Genomic DNA, 15,652 nt, shown 5'->3' on the forward strand with positions numbered 1-15,652 from the left:
TTTGATTTCCGGGAGGGTGTGTTCACCTGTGGTGGGACATTTTGCAGGGTTCAAAGTAAAGGCTCGGAATGATCACACATGCATACCCATTTAAGGTGCCAGTCATGATTCATCCTGAGAGCACGGCACATTCATCAGATTCTTTACGCCATTGCGTATCATTAGCAGACAGACCAGGAACTGCTAATCTACAGCCCATGAATTATTTGCCAAGCAGACACCATTGTTCAGAGCTACTTACATAACATGTCTGTTTCCTGCATGCAGCTGGATCTTTTAGCATACAATGTAAGCTGTAAATGTTAATGTTCAACAGTGGTAAACACTAGTGCCCAACTGGGATTCCAACCAAACCCTTCTGAACACAAATACAGTTTCCCTAACCCCTCCACCACAGAACTTTTTTGTTCTTTTTTACCGTGCAGGTTTGTCTCTAGATAGACACACTTACACAAAGAGCCAGGCTGACAGATAGATCCCAGATGGAGTGATCGGCTCCGACATTCCGAAGTGACAAATTGAATCTGCGCCTTGTAAAAGAACTGCACCCCCCCTCCCACAATCACCCCATATGGAAGACAGGCCAGAGTGGGTTTGGGCCAGAGGTATTCCACAAAGCTTTTCATCTGATTTGGGGCGGCCGGTCGGGCCGGTGAATAGGAAAATGGTTAAAAGGGAATTAGCAGAGAGGCAGACAGCTCCTCGCGGGATAGGCTGCATTGTGTGGAGCAATGGAAGGAAAAAAAGGGAAGACCTCCAAGTGAATGGGGTGGGGTGGGGGTTGGTGGTGGGGGGGTGTTGGGGGCGATGTAATAGAGCGACATTCTCTCTGACAGGCCTCGCTGTTGGGCCGTCGGCATCCGGCCTCTGATCACATCAACACTCTGACCTCCCGCCTGCGGCTCACTGGCCAAACCTCACGCTCCTGCTCAGCTGCCAGCCAGGAGGTATTAACCCTTTCCACCCCTCTGCTTACAAAGCTGCTCCTCCGGAGGCTAATCAACAGCCTGCCTCAAGGCAAATTAACACGCTGCTTTCATATTGATGTAAAGTATGGAACACAACTAATTTTAAAAGCCCTACCTATTGATTACTGTGATGCAATTTAACGCCATTATATGAGCCCATATGCACACAGGCAATACTTGGTTTGAAAAGAGCCAAGGGAGGTACCTGCATAAACACATATTGTATAAAGGTTCTTCTCAGGACATGGAGTTCTGCAAGTTTGATGTAATTTGATGCAATTTCATTGAATCCAGGAAGTCATTTGATTACCTTTGAGGTAGCTCCACAATACAGCTATTTACAGCTATTTAGCTCATGTGCTATATTTGTACAGTGTATAACTGAATTTTTCATACCTAGTTGCTAAACATTCACGCAACCTTTACTCTTAATTAAAATATAAGATACTAATGATACAAATATGAAAAAAACAAAGTGGCATTTGACTCCATTTGCAGATTCTAATACATCAGTAGAATATCACAGACACCGCAAAAAGAATACCTTCCCTCGGAAAGCAGAAGAGAATAACCTGCTCAATATCATGATACGATACATCATGTGATACAACAAATGGGATTTTAACAGGTTTCAGGATCACTCAATGAGTAAAAACAAAGAACATTTCTTGAACTGCTTATTCAGGCAACACCACACAGACTATGATGCTCGCAATATTTCTAAGGCTAAGGATGGTTGTAATTGGTTAAATAAACTATATAAAAACTATATATACCACAGGCAAAAAAATACAGAGTATATCCATGCCACATCGCATTCAGATCTCATGCTTAAATCCAGTGAATTCATATTGCTGCTACATATCTGTACATGCTATTAACTACTAAGAGTCATCTGCTAAATACATTTAGAGGAAATGGTTCTGGCTTGCGAGGTTCATTTGAGAACTGGCATTCGGGAGGTCTTAACATTAGTATAAATAAATAATAGCTAATAAATGATAAACAAGCTAAATGCATCCGACTTGATGCCTTTACACAGCATGCAACAGTTTTCAAGGCAAAGAGGAAACAATCAAATGAGACACAAACAAACAAACACACCAATTAAAACCGGGAACATTTCCATGAGCCGAGCTGCAGCTTCTCTCAGATGTAATGTGTGCCAAGACTTTGGGGTGCAGAGTTTTGAGGTGAAAATTGCGAATGCACCACATGCTTACTAACTGTATCTGGCAAAACTATTTTTTTTTTTTTGTCAGAGAGACACTGTCCTGTACCAGCAAATAGACAGCAACCCATCCAGTGCCATTTTTTTCTTTTCTCTCTCACTCTCTCATCCCCCACCCACTCCCACACACACACCCACACACACACACACACACACACACACACACACACACACACACACACACACACACACGTACGCACACACACAAACATGCATGCAGATACATGCATGCAGATACATGCATGAAAACCTGACGTACTGACACAGGACACATATGTGTTCATATGCACAAACCATAAACATAAAAAATCCTGTACTGTGCGAGATCTGCAATAAGATGACATTTAAGCAGGACTTGCTATAAATCTCATTGTAATTTACAGTGAGGAGCGGTGACTCATCTCATCCATCACCAATGAAATGTACTCGCTCAGGAGATGCACTACAGCCATGTTGCACCAGGACTCTCACCACGCATCAGCTGATGTGGACAGGAAGGACTTTATTTTTCCAGTTAAACTGCAGGAACTACAGAACCCACACAACTGTGCTCAGACACACAGATATACACACCTACATACACAATGCACAAATGGTCACATGCACATACAAGCTAAGAAGTGCATGTCCACACACACACACACACACACACACCAAAACAATACACACATGTGCACACACCCACATGCACAGGCACACCTACAAACCCTCACAGTATGCACATGTACTTGCACAGCACAGAACAGAGAAGAAAGCGTTTCACTCATGGACTAGCTGTGTTGCACTGCAGTAAATCTCGAGTGGGGTGGCCATATTCAATCAGCTTGCTGGTGCTGTTTGTGAATACCAACTCCTTCCCCGAGCTCTTTACCCTAATTGCTTGTTTGCTAATCAAATATGTGCATTTGTTTTGCTTAATGGTTATTTTACAGTTAACGGCTGCCACTTTAGCTTATTTATTTATTTCCTAATGCACTTATTATTCGCATATTCATTTCACCTGCTGGATATTTTTGCTGCTTTTCAAAAAAAAAAAAAAAAAACGTTAAAAGGTTTGTTGAGAATGGTAGTGAATCTTTAGGAGTGTCTGTTGAATGAAGAAACAGGAAAAGGGGGAAAGGGGCCAGTGCTAATTAAATGCGAAGCGACGCCGCGCCAGACAGCGCTTATTAAAACATGTTGCTAAAAGGTGAGGCCTGAAACACCAGTGCAATTAACAGGTTTGCACTCTGATTGGATCTGTGGTAAATTAATGTTACACCATACACGCAACCTGGTAAATTTAGCAACAGACTGTTACAACTAAGAGCGGGGGAACAAAAAAAAAAAAAAACATTTTATCTCAAGTCTCTCAGGAAGCACACTGTTTGAAAAATCTAAGGGAAAAGCAACACTTTAAATCATTCATCATGACAGAACACCAAACATACAGCGGCTCCACAGTTTAAATGAGTTATCTGTTTAATATACTGTAGACAATGGCACATATTGATTGTGAGGAATGAAGTTAGAGTCTTTCAGGGACGTGACTTTGGTGATGATTTCATTGATTTGACCATGATTAACCTGGGTTCCCTCCAAGCTGTAAGGACCGCACTGTACCCCCCTATCAACCCTCCAATGTGTGCACTGCATGTTGTGGAGGTAGGGTTGCTGGATCAGTTACTCTCGATTGCCATCATTTAGCACCGGTGCGTCTGAGGATTCCAGCCAGATCTCAGATGTATCGTCTATCGTCGCCCCTTTTGGGCTGTTCTCTCCATTTAAACTTGCAGCTGAAATGCAAGAGCTTTTACTTGACTCTTCAGTGAAGGTAGCAGAGAATATCGATAGTTTATGGGTGTGGGCTGAACTCTGGGGGACTGCCCTGAAATCTAGGTGGAACAGTATTGCTTTTGCAGGGACCATACTGAACTCTACATCAGTGTTTCTCAATCCTACTCCTGGAGGCCCACTGTCCTGCATATCTTTTATCTATCCTTGCTCCAGACACACCTGGTTGAAATTAGTGTGCATGCTCTTGATTAAATCAGGCGTGCTCAGCAAATCAAAAGTGCCACTGATGAGGTCAGTCAGGTAGGTAGAGCAGGGAAAGATGGAAAACGTGCGGAGCAGGGGGCCCCCAGGAGCAGGATTGAGAATCAGTTCAGTGTTCATTTTGCAGTGACGGCACTGCCTCTCAGATCCGTGATCCACCGTTGATACTTCAGTGCTGATTCCGGCAAATCTAAGGAATAGGGATTATGCCCTCTCTCACCCGTAGGAAGAGACGTGCCCATTTTATGTAGAAGGGACTGTAGATTCCCCGTATTTCTGGAATCAGCACCTATTTCCCGTGTCTGTGCCTCTAAACTTCCAAAATGTGCCTCGCTGACAGTACTCCTGAGCCCTTCTCCCGTCCTCTCCTCGGGAGCGGTGCCGCATTCATCCCTGGGGGCACCAGGTACCTGTTTTAATTAGAAGTATGCGTCTCTGGAGGGGGAGCGTGGAGCGCTGTCTCTGAGTGACCCTTCGGAGCTGTGACAAGAGGGTGAACGGGTCTCATCTCAGCATCTCCACGGGGACTGAACCGGGGGCAAATAGAGAGCGCACTCTTCGCTCCTGTTTATGACAGATCATCTTAAAACATTGCATTGCTAAGCCAAATGGAGACTTTGTCCCACCTGGGGCTCGAACCCAAAACTTCCAGCTAATGAGGTCCGGCATTTTTTTTTTTTCCCAGTACAGCCTTCAACCATTTGGCACGCTCTACCTCACATTCGGCTTTGCCTGTTACCAGGACTACCAGTCTTTGACTATATAATGGCTGAAATAAAGTGAACCTATTTTTATGTCTATCATAACAGCCATGCGACATGCTCTGTTTTGTTAGTGGAAGTGCAACACTGTTCATGGACAGAAATATCTTCACACAAAACAAGCAGTACATACATTAACCAAAGTAAGCTGATAAAAAGCTGTTGAATTTGTTTTTAATACCACCCCCTACCCACTCACCTGAAAAGGCACATGTAGCCATCAAAGCTTCGGTTACTGTAAATCCACAATGCGACTGTAATAAATCATTGTAATTGAAATGTCTGCAAAATAGAGATACTGAAAGGAGGGGATTCAGCTTGTTCAGGGAAGCGCCCTCACTTTGGGTCACTGTTACGCAGAGATTCGCCTGGGTGCTGGTGCCTGTTATCCATCATAACCCAACCCTCGCAAGGTCCTTCTCGACACTAGTGCAGGAGCAACCTGAATAGAGTGCTGGCCCTTTGGGTGGTGATGGAGGGGGGGGGGTGGAACCAAAGCTTACCTTGGGAGCTACAGCCACGCTATCCATGTCTCCCAGCTGCAGTCCTCAGCAACTAGAGCACTGTGTCCTGCTGGATCTGACTCCTTCAGGTATTACTCACAGGTGGTTTGGGACCAAACCCACAGCCCCCTCTGTCTGCTGCGGTGTCACTGAAAGCGAGGGGGACCAAAGATCTTCGCAAGGAGCATCGCGTCACAAATGGCGTTAACATGTCATTGGCGTATGACTTCTCTACTTAAAACAGCTTCAGAGAGACTCTGATGATTAAAGACACATGGGGGACAGTCACTGATAAGACGCCGGCCCTCTTCGAAACCGCACGCCCTTACAGCGAGCGGCGCCCTGGCGCCCTGTGCAGCGTGCAGTGCTGCCGCCGCCTTGGAACTCCGGCACGCGAACGCGACGGAGGACATTACCAGCACAGCCGCAAAGACCTGGAGTGTCCTCCAGTTCCCTGTCACTCCAATTCTTTATTGTCTGTAATTGAGGTAACAATTACATTCTGACCCGCAGTACAATATAAATCTCTTTCTCTCCCTCTCCCTGCTCCATCTGTCTTCATTAGCATCACAGTGATGTGGTGTTTATTATTCACTGAGTGGGTTCCCAGCCTCCTGAGGCACTGTCTGATGAAGACACCTGACTGCAGACTCACTAATCTCTGGAAGAGCTACAGATACGCTGCCACTCACCATCACACCCTTTAGGAAACACACGCACAAACACACACACACACACACTCGCGCGCGCACACGCTCGCGCACATGCATACACATGTGCACACACGTATACACACACAGTCGCTCAAATGTCATTTATGAGAAGCTGATGGACCCTCAGATCCTTTCTGCAAGTTATACCATCATGGGCCAGCGTCACACCAGTCCACATAGCTCTCAGCTGCCATCAACACAGAGACAGTGTAACTACATACTGCATGATGTTTAATCCTAAAACAAAACAGTAATGCGGGGGCATTGCAATTAGAAAATATGTGGGGTTTTCTGCAGTCTCATTCAGGTGCTACACCTGGGAAAAACCAGCAACCTTATACAACTTAATGCCCAAAAGTCCAATTTTTTAACGTATCGGGGACCATTTAAAACATGTCTAAGCTTCATCACCATCATGATAATAATAATAATAATAATAATAATAATAATAATAATAATAATAATACTTTGATTTCAATGATAATTACAATAATACTTTAATAATCCTTCAATAATCCTTCAGTTGTCCTACTTGTGGCTTTCAACAATAATAACAATAACTTCTTTAAAATGAGAGGAATTACATTATGGAAGCCACAGTGGAGAGAAGGACGAGAAACACACGAGACTTGAAATATGCTTCTGCTTACGCTGTCACCAAGCATTCAACAACCGCCGCACTTCAGAGCATCAGCAATGGCTTTTTCACCTACTCAATAGCATTCACAATTCAATGGATAAAAAGGTGCCTGGTCCTTTGAAATCAAAACAAATCCTTCTGACGTATGTAATGTAGCGTACTCCACTTTTAAGAGTCACATCAATTTAGCATGATTTGATTCTTATAAGTAGTTGAGTAGCAGAGTCTCAAATGAAAGGTTAAAATGGATGTTTAATTTTGAATCAATATCTTAATTCATTGGAGAATGTCCATAGCTAAGTTCTTAGAAAATGGAAGAAAATATTTCAATTTTTACATACAGTTTTTATACATGACTTTTTCTCAAAATATTTGGTAACTTGTATGAGGTAAGAGACACACTGACAATTTTTCATTGATCATACACCTTTGTGCTTATTACATTTATTACCATAGAAAGTAAGCACAGATCTTTAAAGAGTTCATATAATGATGATTTCTTTCATTTTTTGATCACAATATGCAGTCGATTCAGGTAACAGTATTTGTTACAAGCAAGAAGCTGTCATTTTTGTGGTGCTTACATAAAGCGGGGTAAAGTAATGACAGTAATTTTCACAGCTCTGTTCTTTCCTTATTGACAAAAAAAACAGAAGTAAGGAGAAGTTGGAAAAGGGGTACAGACTTCTTTCTGTTAATCTCTACATCTATGTTATTCACATTTACGTTGACTTTATTGCCAAAAAATACACCCTGTGGTCCTATCAGAGAGCTGATAACGCATCATTATGTCACGGGAAACTGGAACTTGGAGAGTAATAAAATAGACTGCCTCAGCCGGCGGTGCTGTTAAACTTTTCACACTCATTACCTCCGAAACTCTGGCCTGAGTGCCGACACGCGTTTTACAGGGCGTTGAACTTTCTCTGGCTTTCTCTCGCGTTCCCTCAATCAGGCGTCTGCAGGAGCCCCCGCTGGTTAACCGTGGAGGGCCACCTCGGCCAACTCGCTCCTTAATTAGTTAGTTTTAATTGCTTGTTTAATGGCCTTTCCTGCGCTGATGAAACCCTGCAGAGAGAGCTTGGCCGCGCCTGTCCTCAGTCATCGCGCGGGGTGGAACGCAAGAGCGAGATCGCAGTGGGGAGGCCATCATCCTCGGCGCCGTCAGCCAAGAGGAAGATTCCTCATTTTCTCCTTCTGTTCCTCATCAGCGGTCTCTTGTGTTTTTTTGCGTCTGGCGACGCGAGTATCGCATTTGATCTCTTCCCTGAGTTAGAGGGATGAAAACGCACCCCCTGTGTTTCCGTGGGGTTGTTATATTTATTTATGTGCGGTTGCGCTCCTGTTCGTCTCTGATGAAAACAAGGATTGTAACTATATGCACTAAACTATACTACTACGTGCAGCAATACTGCTGGTGCTCTAACAGAAAATTGCAAACTTGCGACCGTATATCAAAACCCGCTTCCGTCCATCTGCACGTACCCTCTCTCGGTGACTGTGAAGTTGTGATAATTGGAAAGTGCCCTACAGGAAGGCTTATTGGCAATATGCGGATTCCTCAAGGTTCTAATGCGTTGTAGTTGCGCTTTTATAATGAAGCCGAAGTCCGGAGTCCTCATTTGGCAGAGACTGACTGTCACTAATGACTCTTTCACACCTGTCAATCCCTGCCCACCGGTGAGGGTGCCATCCGCTCATAATTGAAATGCAGTGCCCCGTTGCAGCGCGCAAATGCCAAACTCTTCATCCTGAGAGGGGGGGGCGAGGCTAAGATGCGCCACCACGGGTGCCAAAATTGACCTTTTCATTTCCTCACTGTCGGGAGCTGTTGCCTCACACTCTCACAGCACGCCGACGGGAGGCAGGGGGTCACTGAAAACCCCGCCAACTGTGACCTTGTAAACTGGGAAGGGTGGGGGAGGGGTTTAATCAATGTAATGCCTGATGTCTACCTTTAGGCAGCGTTGGTCGGGGCATATGAAGACAGCCAGATGCATACAATGGCATTTAATCATGTTAATAGTTCACATTGCTCCTTTTAATGCTTTTCCCCCCTTTTCAACCCTGTTTGGAATTGCCAATTGTGCGTAAGTCGTATGGCTCATCTCACCGTGACAACATCAACAGCAACCACTTTGTACTACAGTACAGTGGACACCAACTGGAGGATAGATGATGTCATCCCACCTACTAGCAAGTGTCTGATAAATTGCAGGATGCCCAACGGTTGTGAGTTGGGGAAACCTTGGCCAATCTGCCCTCAGCTATCCTTGGAGGGACAAAGCCAATATGTTCTGCCGTTGTGGGCTTCCATACACTGTCCGTTGGCAACGTGGCTGGTTTCAAACCTGGGCTCAGCCTGCACTCAAGATAAGTGGCTTGCTGCCTGAGCCACTCAGTATCCTGGGGTGCTCTTTAAATTTAATCATGTCACATTTTTAACAACTGAAGCACAGAAAGATACGTTTAACTAATTCTCAGATTTCAAAATGGAAATATTGTCAAGTTCCAACAGCGAGGAGGCTCTCAGTGGCCTTATAACACTCTGCTGCTCACAACATAAAACAACATATTGCTTCATGGATTCAACTTATGGCCAGTTATTAACATGACCTGTCACAAGCAAGCAGGCTGATCTGCGGATCCTTCTGTGGACAGGGCATACAGGACCTGTGTAGCTACTTATTATGCTACTGTAATTTGGTGTAATTTGGTAATTTGGCACATGATAAAATGCAGGGAAACTTCCAGTCTACACTTAGCTAACAGATCACACTTCCCACTTCACTGTTCATACCACAACAAATTATGCCGACAAAAGAAACAGAAAAAAAACAGTGATAAGTGAATACAATAATTCATAACAACATTTACTTGAACAAAACCCGCAAAACTAATTACAAGTAGCATTATTCAAATTAGCTTGAAATAATTATCTTCTTTTTCCACGTAGCAAAAGTCATGATAAAATGTGTTGTTGATAGCATGACCTGATACTGTAATATTACATTACTGATATTTTTTGTAAAATATGTGCGTAACATACACATGAATACTTTGAAATCTAAATCTGAAACTAATTTTTTTATCTACTATAGTAAGATAAGGGTTCAACCTCCAAAGCTTCAACATTTCACTAATTTTACTCAAATGTATTATACACATTAAGGACCTCTAAGATCTCAAACACATTTCCAATTTATTTATTCTGAGTTATTCAGTTGCATTTTTTCAATTTAATAGTTTAGCTGACAAGTGCTTAGCTTTGTTGAAACATTCATCAAACCATTCAACAGAGGCTAAAAGTTCTGTGACAGCTGAAGGAAATCATTGACTGCAATTTTCTTTAAATGTGAATGGATACTGAGATTGTGGTTGTGCCTTTAGAAAAGCATGATTTTCAAGAATGTGTCTGCCTTTCCCTGCAAAGTTCTTCAGATATTATGTGTACATAACAACACATCTTTCCAGAGTTGTATTTACCTTATACAAAGGAACACTCCAGTCTATTCAGATTGCTCACACAAATCAAAAGAAAATAAAGCAAAATAAAATAAAGCAGAAAAATTTCTCCACATCAACAAAAAATGACTTGATGATCTACTACCCTGTATACTGCACATCCATCCCACTATCAATTTTGGCAATCATGATAAAAAACATTAAATTGAAGTCAATGTTGAAATTGAGAGTTAGTCGTCAGATTCACGAGGGTAATAACATCACTGAGACAGGAACTAAGAGGCAGCCATTTTTGTATGATGCAATATACATTGCATACTGTGTTAGCGTCCAAAGAATCAACATTTTTTATGGATGAGAAATACAGGAAAGTTCAACATGAATCTGTATCTTGCCAAACGTTATTACTCAGCACAGAAGATGAGCCACTTAATACAACTGGAGTCAACACACAAGGCACAGGACAGTTAATGCACAGTCAAAGAGACTAGAGACAGCTGGTGACATCACATGACAAGAGAAAAGGCCAAGTGTAAAGGGATAAAAAACATCAAATTGAAATCTAAACCAAACACAAACTTATGGACTGACTCAGAGCTACACTGATCTATAGCTTCCAAAATGATATTTTTTCATAAGTGATTAAAGTGTTTCAGCCATAATCTGATTTTCAGCAGATGAAGGTGTTCTAGTGAGTGCATATATATAAATAGATAATGGTTAACAGCAAGAGATTCACCCTTCATTCATAGGTACAAATATGAATAATAACTAGAAAATTGATGTTGAAGCCATACTCTGTACTTTTTAAAAAATTTTCCTATATGTATATATTAAATATACACACATGCTGTAAACAGATTAATTTGAATTGATTATAGGGAATGAATCGATCAAACCATCATCAGTGAAGTCTTAAAGTACACTAATTTGCTAGACATGAGAGGGCCTGCAATAACCTTCAGTTATGCTTTTTTATATATAGATTATATATAATATGTTCCTTTCTTCAATAGACACTTTCCAAACTGTCTAAAAGAATCGTGATCGTGTGAGCTACTGTTATATTAACCTTTAATTTTTCATAATCTCTTTGGTAAATTGAATTGACACCTTATTCAAGAGGCTGATGACCAAGACATCCTGAGGAAACAGGTCTAAGGTTGCCGTCTCAAGTCAAGTCAGCGAGGTTCGCGGAGAAATCAATTAACCAAATGCAGAATTGCCTGCAGACAGAAAAACTCAACAAAAAAAGAAGAGGGGGTGAAAAAAAAAATCTCTGAACAGGTGTTCTGTCAGCTGTGATAAGGCTTGCACTCTTCTGTCAGCGCGGTAGCGAGAGAGCCTTTTGTGTGCCTGCCATCCCTTCTTCACTTCACACAGCGTGGCGGAGAGCGGGTCAGCCCTGCCGCTTTCACGCACCCAGATGAAAGCGTGAGATCGGACGAGCCGGAGATAAATAAATAAATCCGAGGCGCTTTGAATCGGCAGCTGTTCCCCATCAATAACCAAGGTTTTTGCTTTTGTGCGGCGCTTTCCGCGAAAAGAATGAGAGGACGAGAAACAAAGCGGGCGGATATCGCGGAGCAAGACAGACGAATCTGGCAAACTGGAATATTTCACTGTGAAGAAATGAATGATTTTTTTTTTCCCCCTCCAGAAAGACCCCTTTTTTTGTTGCCAACTGAATTCATCCATGCTGCTGTAACCGTGCATGGAATAGCTGTATGAGGGTCCTCCCAGTACCTGGTGATGGGTTCAGCCCCTGTCTGTGTGTTTTGTTAGAATACGCACTGCACCCCATCATCCTTCCCTCTCTTATCACATGCAGAGAACGCTGTACCGTGACACTGGACATCCACTACAAAGGACCTGCGACATGGAAGCCTCCAAAGTAGTATAGAAGGGTGGTAGAGGATGATGATATGTTTAAAATTCACAGGTATCATAGTTGTTTATATACTCAGAAATAATGTTGTTTTTTTTTTTTTTTTTTTTCCCAGAGACAATGCAATTTGGTTTGCTACAATGGATCACTGAACCATTTAATCCCAGCCTATATACTTCTGACTGTGATTTGCATTTAATCTAATGCCAGATTTTATATGCTTCCTTTGACGCATCTCTTCATTTATATCAACCCTCTCACAATTCTAACGATTTCATTACATCTGCAGTACCTCTTACTGAACTGACAGCTCATTCATAGAAATGATTTCCTCCTTGGATGTCAGAAATGCGATGAATATCATGATTATAATGATTATCATGATAATATCATGATTGTGTTTCACATTCTTTGTGAAAGAAAGGAGGTCGTAGAGGTAACCTCTCCACTTCAAAATGTATGATCATCTTGCAACGTACAAGGTCAACCATTCAGCGGCAGACTGCTGTTTGCATCAGTGGTGTCAGCGATCATGTTAAAAACACACCTAAGAGCGGAACAATGTTTCTCAGACGAAATCGTTACACCCTCAAAGCTTTCAGATGCTTGGTATGATGTTATCGGCGGTCTACATACCATCAGACAGGAATGTTCACTTCAGCTATCAATAAGAGGCCAGAAATGCCCCCAAGTAAGATGCACAAGCTGCTCCAACCACAAAGAGATGTTCACACTGGACATACAAGTTACTGATGCCTGTCATTGATTCAGACTGAAAAAGCAAGGTACTCCTTGCTAAATTTACAGCTAATGTAGTATTCTGCTTTCTGGCCATGGGCATGAGAAGCCAATCCAAGGAATGATCAAAGGAGACGGGCTGGAGGCAAGGAAACGCTGGCAATGGAGGAACATGTTGTTTCATCATTTGAGGGGCCATCGAGCTGATTGGCCAATGAAGGTGTGGAGCTACAGCTCCTCAGGTTGGTGGAGTGGGTGTAGTGATCACGCTGGAGAACCAACAGCTGCTGGCTACACTTTGTTAAACAGCCATGCAGCCATCATGGAAACAGCAGAACAGGTCCACCAGTGTCCGAATTCTTTAAATCTTTTACATTTTACAGCAGAACAGGTCCACCAGTGTCCGAATTCTTTAAATCTTTTACATTTTACAGCAGAACAGGTCCACCAGTGTCTGAATTCTTTAACTCTTTTACATTTTTAGAGTATTACATTTTCATTCTTACACACTGATGTTAGTCTTGCAGATAATTTAGTGGTCACTGAAATTAATGAAAAAAAAATATAATAGAAATACATTATCACTGGCTATTAATTAGTCACTCAAAGTTCAGGACAAAGCAATATTGCATTGAGATTGAATGTCCCCCAGAGACAGTTTAGCTACCTCAGCTAACTTCAGTTAATAAAATGCAGTCTAGCTGGCTAATGAAATACAGCAATGCACAATACAATACAATATATAGAAACACAAACATTATACAACACCTACTGACCTACACATATCTACTAATGAGTTCATTACTGCTACCTTAAAGATATCAGCTGCTTGGAGAAAGGCTCCTTACTGTCTATTACTTGCAAAATGAAATACTATACTTGTACAATGAGAGTAAGAGTGGATATTAAATCAAATCTAGGCAGCTTTTCTAACCAGACTTATGAATTTGAGGTAAATTTGCTCTCAAGGACAGACCAAGTACAAAACAGGGTGGATCTGAAGCGGATCAGAGCCTTAAGCCGTCAGAAACGCAAAGATGCTGACAGTGACAGTAACCGGTCGCTACCTCAGCTCACCCACTGTGTGCATCATATGGAGGTGGAGGGGTGAATGACCCCCTTATCTGCCAACAGAGGGAGGGGGTGAAACAGAGCCTTTCCCACTGCCACTGCTGTCAGATGTGCTTGTTCATCTTTACTCATTAAACCTCATTCGTACTGATAATTCATTGATTTTAATGAAAATATTTACAGCAGTTTTTTTTTTTCAAGCTACGATTACAACCCTGACAGCCATAATATATCATTTCAGCCATTTCTGTATGGATTTTTGCTATATTAGTAAATGATGTCATCAGTGCAATTTGTGCAAATCGGAAAAAAAAAAATGAAATCTTTCACATTCACAACAGACTGCACAACTTCCTGTCTTTGCTGACACACCTGCAGCTCATGCCTTTCCATTTCTCCAAGGCTCAGAATCTGAGGAAAAACACAACTAAGCCAGCCATGGCATGTCCCAGTGTTTACACCTCCGAGTTTGTGAAGGGGGCACAACTGAGTCAAGAAGCATGTGATTCTCCACTGATATCACAGCTCACCCATTAATAATTTAGCAGAGGAATGTCAGCTTGGCAGAACCACAGAGATCAACAGCGAGGAAGGCCAAAACAGCGAGAGAGTGAGGTGAGGCAACGAGACAAAAGGGACAGGAGAGAGGAGGAAGGAGGAGAGGAAGAAGGGGAGAGGGACTGAGACAAAAAAAAAAACAGGAGCGAAAAAGACAGACAGTGCATAAAAATGCATAAAAGGGAGGGAGGGAGTGAGAGGGGAGGGGAGAAAGGGAGGGTGGAGGAGGGAAAAATGTGAATCCAGCAACCCACTGTCGTGAACCCAACATCGCAACTGCAGATCACCTTTTGATAGTGCTGAGTCTCATCAAGAGAGAAAATGGAAGCCACCGCAGTGACAGGGGAGAACATTTCGCTTCACTGCAACAGCACAGCGGATGATGAAGGCCCAATTCCAGCTAGCGCCAAAGTACCATGAGGGGGTAAATTAGACCGACGCACGACCAATACATTAAACAAAACGCCACTGATGAGCTGATCAGCGGAGACCAAGAATTAGAAGAATGAGAGCAATGGCTTCTGGGAAAGGATATGTCTGCACAGACCCTTATTTAAGGAGGGAGGGTTAGGAGTGTGGCCAGGTTTCTTTTATTTTGTGGGGGGAGGGGGGTTTTCTGTTGGCACTCAGAGGCTGAAATGGAGTAAATTGAAATTGCAGACAGGAGGAGCAGGTGCTCTCCACTGGAGCTGGACAAAGATGGATGGGAGAGGTGAATTCAGGATATTATCACAATCTCCCTCGACTGTGCACACCTGGACCCTGACAGACCTGGTAGCAAACGCAAAAAGAGGTGTTTTTTTTTGGGGGGGGGGGGGGGGTAGGAGCGTTCACAATGAAAATTCAGTCGCTGCTTGTATTTAGTTAGGTTTGGACACAGGAGACAAGCAGTCTCCCCTCCTGTTGGGATGCAGAAGGATCTGCTCCATCGGGACTCCTGGAGGGCGTCTGTAGGACCTGTCCAAACTGCGGCGTGATGTGCAGCCGTGCAGAAAAGCTCTACCAGTGAGGGGTGTGACCGGCAGGAGGGGGGGGATGCCACGCGCTTGCCCTGCGGTCACCCCAGGAGCGCTCCTTCC

This window comes from Megalops cyprinoides, chromosome 16 (assembly GCF_013368585.1).
Source record: "Megalops cyprinoides isolate fMegCyp1 chromosome 16, fMegCyp1.pri, whole genome shotgun sequence".
NCBI classification, from domain to species: domain Eukaryota; kingdom Metazoa; phylum Chordata; class Actinopteri; order Elopiformes; family Megalopidae; genus Megalops; species Megalops cyprinoides.